The sequence below is a fragment of the Rhinopithecus roxellana genome, chromosome 13 (genome assembly GCF_007565055.1).
Source record: "Rhinopithecus roxellana isolate Shanxi Qingling chromosome 13, ASM756505v1, whole genome shotgun sequence".
Taxonomy (NCBI): domain Eukaryota; kingdom Metazoa; phylum Chordata; class Mammalia; order Primates; family Cercopithecidae; genus Rhinopithecus; species Rhinopithecus roxellana.
The window spans coordinates 123,866,992-123,873,885 of NC_044561.1; the positions used below are offsets into that span (position 1 = coordinate 123,866,992).

The 6,894-nt window shown below is 53.3% G+C and overlaps 1 long non-coding RNA gene across 1 annotated transcript; it reads left to right on the plus strand.

Moving 5' to 3' along the window:
* Window positions 1-1,346: 1,346 nt before the first annotated feature.
* On the plus strand, window positions 1,347-6,360 carry LOC115892933. Its single transcript, XR_004052871.1, has 3 exons — window positions 1,347-1,884; window positions 2,901-3,701; window positions 3,942-6,360. It is a non-coding gene; the product is annotated as an uncharacterized LOC115892933 (long non-coding RNA).
* Window positions 6,361-6,894: the final 534 nt, after the last annotated feature.

A 6,894-nucleotide genomic window follows, 5' to 3' on the forward strand; every position in this document is an offset into this window, starting at 1 on the left:
TGTTTATTTGAGACAGGGTCTCACTCTGTTGCCCAGGCTGGAGTGTGGTGGCAAGATCTCGGCTCACTGCAACCTCTGCCTCCCAGGTTCAAGCGATTCTCCCACCTCAGCCTTCCAGGTAGCTAGGACTACAGGCGTGCACCACCACACCCAGCTAATTTTTGTATTTTTAGTAGAGACAGCGTTTCACCATGTTGGCCAGGCTGGTCTCAAACTCCTGACCTCAAGCGATCTACCCGCCTCGGCCTCCCAAAGTGCTGGGATTATAGGCGCTAGCCACCGTGCCTGGCCTCACCGTAATTTCTTGAGAAAAACACTTCAAATGCAGAATTTATTTTATTCACTACCATAAGTCATCACTGATGTTTGAATAGTCCCTGTGAAATCCTTTGTTGTTCCTCTAGTCAAACAAATGCTTATTTGGTTTAATCTGACTTAACAAATTAATGAGATGAGGAAGAAAATTCCAGGCCTCGGGACATTCGCTGCAGCCCAACCGGGGACCAAGAGACACATGTCGTTCTAATGAAGAGTGGAGGAAGATCAACACGATCCTTCTTTATACTTCAAGTCATTATGACTGTGCAGCTGGGTGACCTTGGGCAAGTCCCTTCCCTTCTCAGACCCTCAGTCTCTTCTTTCCTGAAATAAGTGTGATAGCTTCCTACCTGCCCTGTCTGGCTCACAGGATTATGGTCTGGCTCCAAGACATCACGGCTATCATTTATGAAGTCCCTCCTGTATGCAAAGTCCCTCTCCTTGACCACCGTCTCTTTCCAGGAGGAAACTGCTTGTTTTCAGGACAGGACAGTGAGCCTAGGGAGGTGGCAGAGGATGCTGCCCAGGGAGAGGAGGAAGTGGGGGGCTGGGGCTGGCTGGGCTGACGCAGCTGTGATGTCAGAGACCGGCCACAGGCAGCCGGCCCAGTGCTAACTGTGCGCTCTCTGCTGGTCTGGCCTGGCGCCTGCCCCCTCCTCCCCCGCCACCCCCCTTAACCCCTTCCCGGCCTCCTCTTCCCAGACGGCCATCCCCCAGGCCCAGCCTTGCCCACAAGATTCCCAGATTTCACAACTGGGGCTGGCGCTGAATCATGTACAGTAAGTCCGGGGAGAGAAACTCCCGGCTGCCTGGCGTCCCCAGGACAGGACAGCTGCCAAGCCTTCCCTCCCTCCCAGGGGCCCACCAGCAGCCAGGGATCATCCCCTCTGGGCCCCTGACCAGCTAGGGGGTGATGGGCGGGACACGCAACCTCTCTTGGCTGTGCCAGGGATCGAGGGACTGTGTGGTTTCCAGGGAACCTTCAGGCTCTGCAGGGATGGGGACAGACCAGGGTGGTGGGAGGGGGTTCGAAGTGGCCTTTTATTCAACCACAGCCTGCCACCAAATCACTGGTGACCTGGAGCAGTCCCTAACTGTAACTCTAAGTTACAGTTTCCTTATCTGGAAAGTGGGGATAATCACAGCCCTGACCTCACAGGTCGCTGGAAGGACTCTGAGACAATCTGGGTACGGTGCTTACCGCAGGAAGCACCCAATAAATATTATTATTATTGTTGTGACGTTGAGCTGCTCATGACACGCTTTAAGACGCTGGAGAAATCATCCAGTTTTTTGGATGACGTCTCCCCTGAAACACCCACCCCTCCCACTGTGATACAAATTACATCTTATCTTTCCAAAACTTCTTCAGTACATCAGCAAACATTTATTGAGCACCACTGTGTTCCGTGCCTGCTACCAGGTCCTGGAGATACAGCAGTGAACAAAACAGAAAGACATTTAAAAGCCCTCTGTTCTCGTGGAGCCTGTATTCTAGCTGAGGAGAACAGACATTTGAGGTCATTTCAGTGAGCGAGCAGGGCTCCAAAGGAAATAAAGCAGAAGGTGAGATGGAGAGAGCCTGGGAGGTCCTCCCTGAGGGGGTGACATTTGAACAGAAGCCCCAACAAAGAGGAGAAGCCCACATGCAAAGGCAGGGGGTGGGAAATGGTGCTCCCGGCAGAGGGAACTGCAGGTGCTAAGGCCAGGCTGTAGGATCCTCTTGTTGAAGGCTCAGCAAGGGCAGTGGCTGGAGCAGAGGGAGTGAGTGAGGGGTGGGAGGTGAGCTTAGCGGCGCCTCCACCCTGGAACAGCTCTCCTAATGCCAGGCTCTTCCTGAAAGTGGCCACCTGGTGCCTGACTTGTACCTGTGGGGGCAGCTACCTGACAAGGGCCCGGCTTCTTCCCACCTGGGGTCCCAAGGCCCTGGAGCTGTCCACTCACAGTAAAAAGCCTCATTCCCAGGAATCCCATGGAGGGCCAGCCTCCCCGGCCCCTGTCCTGTGCTCAGGCTGCCACTGGGACTCCCCTGTCCCTCCCGGAGGGTGTGAGCCCTCCCTGCCTCTCAGCAGCTTGGAGTGTGGGCATCTGCATCTCGGAGTCTCAGTGTGCCCACCTGTGAGATGGGCACCATGTTGCCTCAGAGGGGGAGTAAAAGGAGGAAGGGAGCTCTGACCTTAGTATCTGTCCCCTGAACCCTGGAAGAAGGAAAACATCCCAGACTCACTGGGGACCAGGCTGTACATTCACAGCTGGATGCAGAGATCAGGCGTGTGTATGTGCATGTGTGGATGTGTGTGCATCTGTGTGTGTGTGCGTGTGTGTGTGTGCATGTATGGTGTGGGGGAAAGAGGGGGTGGCATCAAGACCCAGGAGCCACAAGAGTGAGGAAGAGGGAAGGGGTGGGTTTCTGGGGACAGGGGGCAGTCAGAGCCTGGTTCTGGGGCCCAAGTGGGGATTGGGGCAGGGGGAACAAGAGGCCCGCCCTCCCTCCCAGGGTCCCAGTGGCCACCAGGGATCATTTCCTGGGATGTTTTAAAAATCATTTATTTCTAGAAAAGTCTTTCATCATTTTCCTTCAGGTCACGGAGGCTGAGATGGCTGATGGCGCAGGTGGCTGTGGGCTGATGTGCCACTTTTGACCTCAAACGGAGGCAGCAGGGGGACGAAGTGGCCGCGAGGCACAGTATCTGGCATATGTGTGAGAAACAGCCACAGTGCCGGGGGTGGGGCCAGGTTCTCACCCTGCACCGCCAGGGTCTGAACGTGTCTCCCAAAGGTCATGTGGGCCTTTAAGAGGTGGTTGGGTCCTGAAGGTTCTGCCCTTATGAATGGATTCGTGTCATTATTGCAGGAGTGGCTTCATGACGGAGAGAGTGGATTTGTCACAAAAGTGAGTTCGGCCATTCCTTGCTGTCTCACATGCCACCTCTTGCCATGGGATGCCCTCGCCATGGGATGACAGCAAGAAGGCCCTTGCTTGAGTGAGCCCCTCCATCTTTGGCTCTCCGGCCTCCAGGACTGTTGGAAATACATCTCTGTTCTTTGTAAATTACTCAGGCTGTGATACTCTGTTATCGCAACAGAAAACAGACTCAAGACACCACTACATGGATGAAGAAACAGGCCCAAGAGATGAGGAGTGTTGTCCAGGTCTTCCAGTCAGAGGAGCGGCAGGATGGGATTTGAACCCTAGGACTGTGTGGCTTGTGACCACTCCTAGCTTCAGCCTTGCCTGGTGCTGGGTGGCTTGAGGCCAGGACGATGGTCAGATGTTTGGGCACACTGGGCCCTACCCACTTGGAAAGAGGCTGGCCTGGGGTTGAATCAGAACCAGAAGTGACTCAGGCTAGGACCCCTCTGCACCCTCCCTCAGGCCGCAGGTAATTAATTACCTGCCCAGGTTAATAGCGCCCACTTTCCGCCACCTTTCATCAAGGCTCCTGGAGCTGCCAGGCAGTAATTAACCCTTACAGCACCCCTCTGAAGTCAGCATGAGGCAGACATGTGATGAAACCCTTTTTTTACGAGTAGGTAAACTGAGGCAGAACCCATTGCAGCCTGGGAGCCTGTTGTTTCCCCGTGACTCAGCAGCTCAATCTGTCTCTGCTTTCTTCCCACAGGAAGCACCAGCTGGCCCAGATGCTTCTCATCTTTAGAGCTGAGCTGCAGGCTGGAGACCTGGAAGGCCCTCACAGCACCTGCTCTCACCCTCTCACCTCACGAAAGCACAGGAACTTGGGTTTGGAGCCGATGAAAAGGGCTGGAATCTGACTCTGCTCTGTGACCCTGGGCAAGTCACTGCCCCTCTCTGGGCTTCAGTTTCCTCCTTGGTAACACAGAATGATTATACCTACCGCTTGGGTTTGTTGACCTGAATCTACCTCTGAGTCATTGCCTTTCCTTCTTGCTGCAGCCACACTGGCCCCTTGACAGTTCCTTGAACACACAAGCCCTTGCCCACCTCAGGGCCTTTGCACGTGCAGTGCCAGATGCCTGGAATGCCCTTCCTTCCCATCTCCCCATGGCTGGCTCATTCTCGTCTTTCTTGGCTCAAATGTTACCTCCCCAACCTAGATAGCACCTCTGCCACCTCTTCACCCTGTCTTACTCTTCTTCAAGCACTTCTGGAGGTATCTTGCTATTTATCTTGTTTGTATCTTTTTCAGCTCCATGAGGGCAGGACATTTTGTCTGTTTCATTCACAATGTGTTCCCAGAGCTCAGCACAGTGTCAGGCACACACTAGGTGCTTAAGAAACAACTGCTTCCTCTACCTCTTCCCCTGCTAGCCCCAAGTTCAGCTAACTGGCTGTGTGACCCTGGGAATTGCTTTTCACCTCTCTGGTCCCTTATTCTCCCTTGTGGACAAACGATGGCCTGGGCATGAGTTTCTTTAAGGACTCAGGTAGCAATGAAATCCCTGGGACCCCAGCTTCATTATTTCCCCAGGCAATGAGGTAGAGAGCAAGAAGGCAGGTAAGCAAGGACCAGCCTCCGCCACGCAGACACCCTCTTTCCGGCTTCTCTGTCCTCCCACTTTGCCCTGGGTTTGTGGACTTACTCTGGGCAGATCTCCATGACCAATCACCCGCTCCCTTGGCATGTCTGTCAGCACCCTTGGGGGAAAGAATTTGGAAAGGGGAGGGAGAAAAAGAAAGCAGGGTGCGAGAGGATGGTTCCCACACCTGTGTAAATAATTTGTCATCTTAAAATGCTCAAGTATGCTCACCTTTAATGCCTGGTTCTTGGGCTTGTTTTCCTTGGCAAAGCCCCCACAGGAGTGGAATTTCGGCCGAAGGGAGCCCAATTGTCATCTTCTAAGCATGTTCCCAGGCCGGGGGCCGGGGAGGGCTCTGGCTGATGCTCCATTTCCGTCCCCAGAAGTGCTGGAACGTTCCTGGGATCTAGGGAGCAGCCTCCAGTCCTGGAAGCTGTCCCAGATTTCTGGAATGTTGGAATTCAAACGGCCTCCTGCCCATTTTCTGGAGGAGGAACATGAGACCCAGAGAGGGGAAGGGGTTGGCCTGAGGTCATACGATGTGCAGAGGCGAGCTAGAGTTTGCCGGGAGAAGGTGCGGGTGTGTGGACAAGTCAGCATCTATCTCCCATTTTCAGGTAACAGCACCTCGACTTCCTACTGAACAACCTTCTCTTCCCTCTTCTCAGTCCATGAGGAGGGGGGTGCCCAGAGGCCTCTGTCTCCAGGGGTGGACATGTGACCAGGTCTTGCTCTAGTGATTGGTCCAGGGATGAGCACATGACTGAGCCTGCCCAATGAAACTTGATCCTGGGACTTTAGAGCTGGCCATGATTTGTGAAGGAGATGCCATTTTTCATTGGATGGACAGTGAGCAAGTGAACGCTTAGAGCAAAAAGAGGACAAAACAAGGGAAAAGCCTACCTGGGAGGAAGCAGCACAGAGCTGGACAGGCTTTGAACTCCTAGATCCCACCGTACCTGAAATTAGGCACCTTCAACTTTCCAGTTATGTGAGCCACTGCCTTTCTCATTTTTGGCTGAAAACAGTTGGGACTGGCTTTCTGTCCCTTCCATACAGAAGGTGCTGACTGATCCCTGCCCCACGGGAGAAGAGACTCCAGGCAGAGAAAATAGTGTGTATAGACACCCCAAAGGGAATGCCAAGCAGGGCACTCGTGTGCCAAGGAGAAGGAGGAGGAGGTACCTGGGAGCTGAGCTTAAGAGTTAGTCAGGTGGTCAAGGTGGGAGAAGAGGGTATCTTTAGCAGAGGAAACAACCAATGCAAAAGCTTGGAGGGGTGACTAGTTAGTGAAGATCAACTATGTGCTGAGCTCGTGTTGGGTGGCAAGATGAAAAGGGCACAGTGGAATCCAGCTGCTCCTCACCTGCCCCAACACAGTGCAGGCTTGTCTGCTTTTGGAGCCAAACCTGGACACCTCCGTGTCCTTCCCCTGGCAGAGTGCTGCCCGCGCTGTCTCAGACTCTCCAGCATCTCCTAGTTTGGTGATGTGCATCATGGGGATCACACAAAATTATTATTATTATTATTATTATTATTATTATTATTATTTGAGACGGAGTCTCGCTCTGCCACCCAGGCTGGAGTGCAGTGGCCGGATCTCAGCTCACTGCAAGCTCCGCCTCCCGGGTTTACGCCATTCTCCTGCCTCAGCCTCCCGAGTAGCTGGGACTACAGGCGCCCGCCTCGTCACCCGGCTAGTTTTTTTTGTATTTTTAAGTAGAGACAGGGTTTCACCGTATTAGCCAGGATGGTCTCGATCTCCTGACCTCATGATCCGCCCGTCTCGGCCTCCCAAAGTGCTGGGATTACAGGCTTGAGCCACCGCGCCCGGCCCACACAAGATTATTTTATAGGCTGCACAGACAAAGCGTAAAATCACCTCGGGTCACATAGCGAGAGTTATTCTCCCTGCAAATTCTTTACAGTCTTTCCTTTATATCCAGGAGAGTCTCTGTTTGGTGCTAACCTGCCTCTAAGACCAAATACTTGCTAATCTCCCTTTGTGAAAAAGAGAGCAGGTCTCAGGCTCATTCATGTATCTAGCTAGACTTTTCAAAATGTCCTATAGAGCTG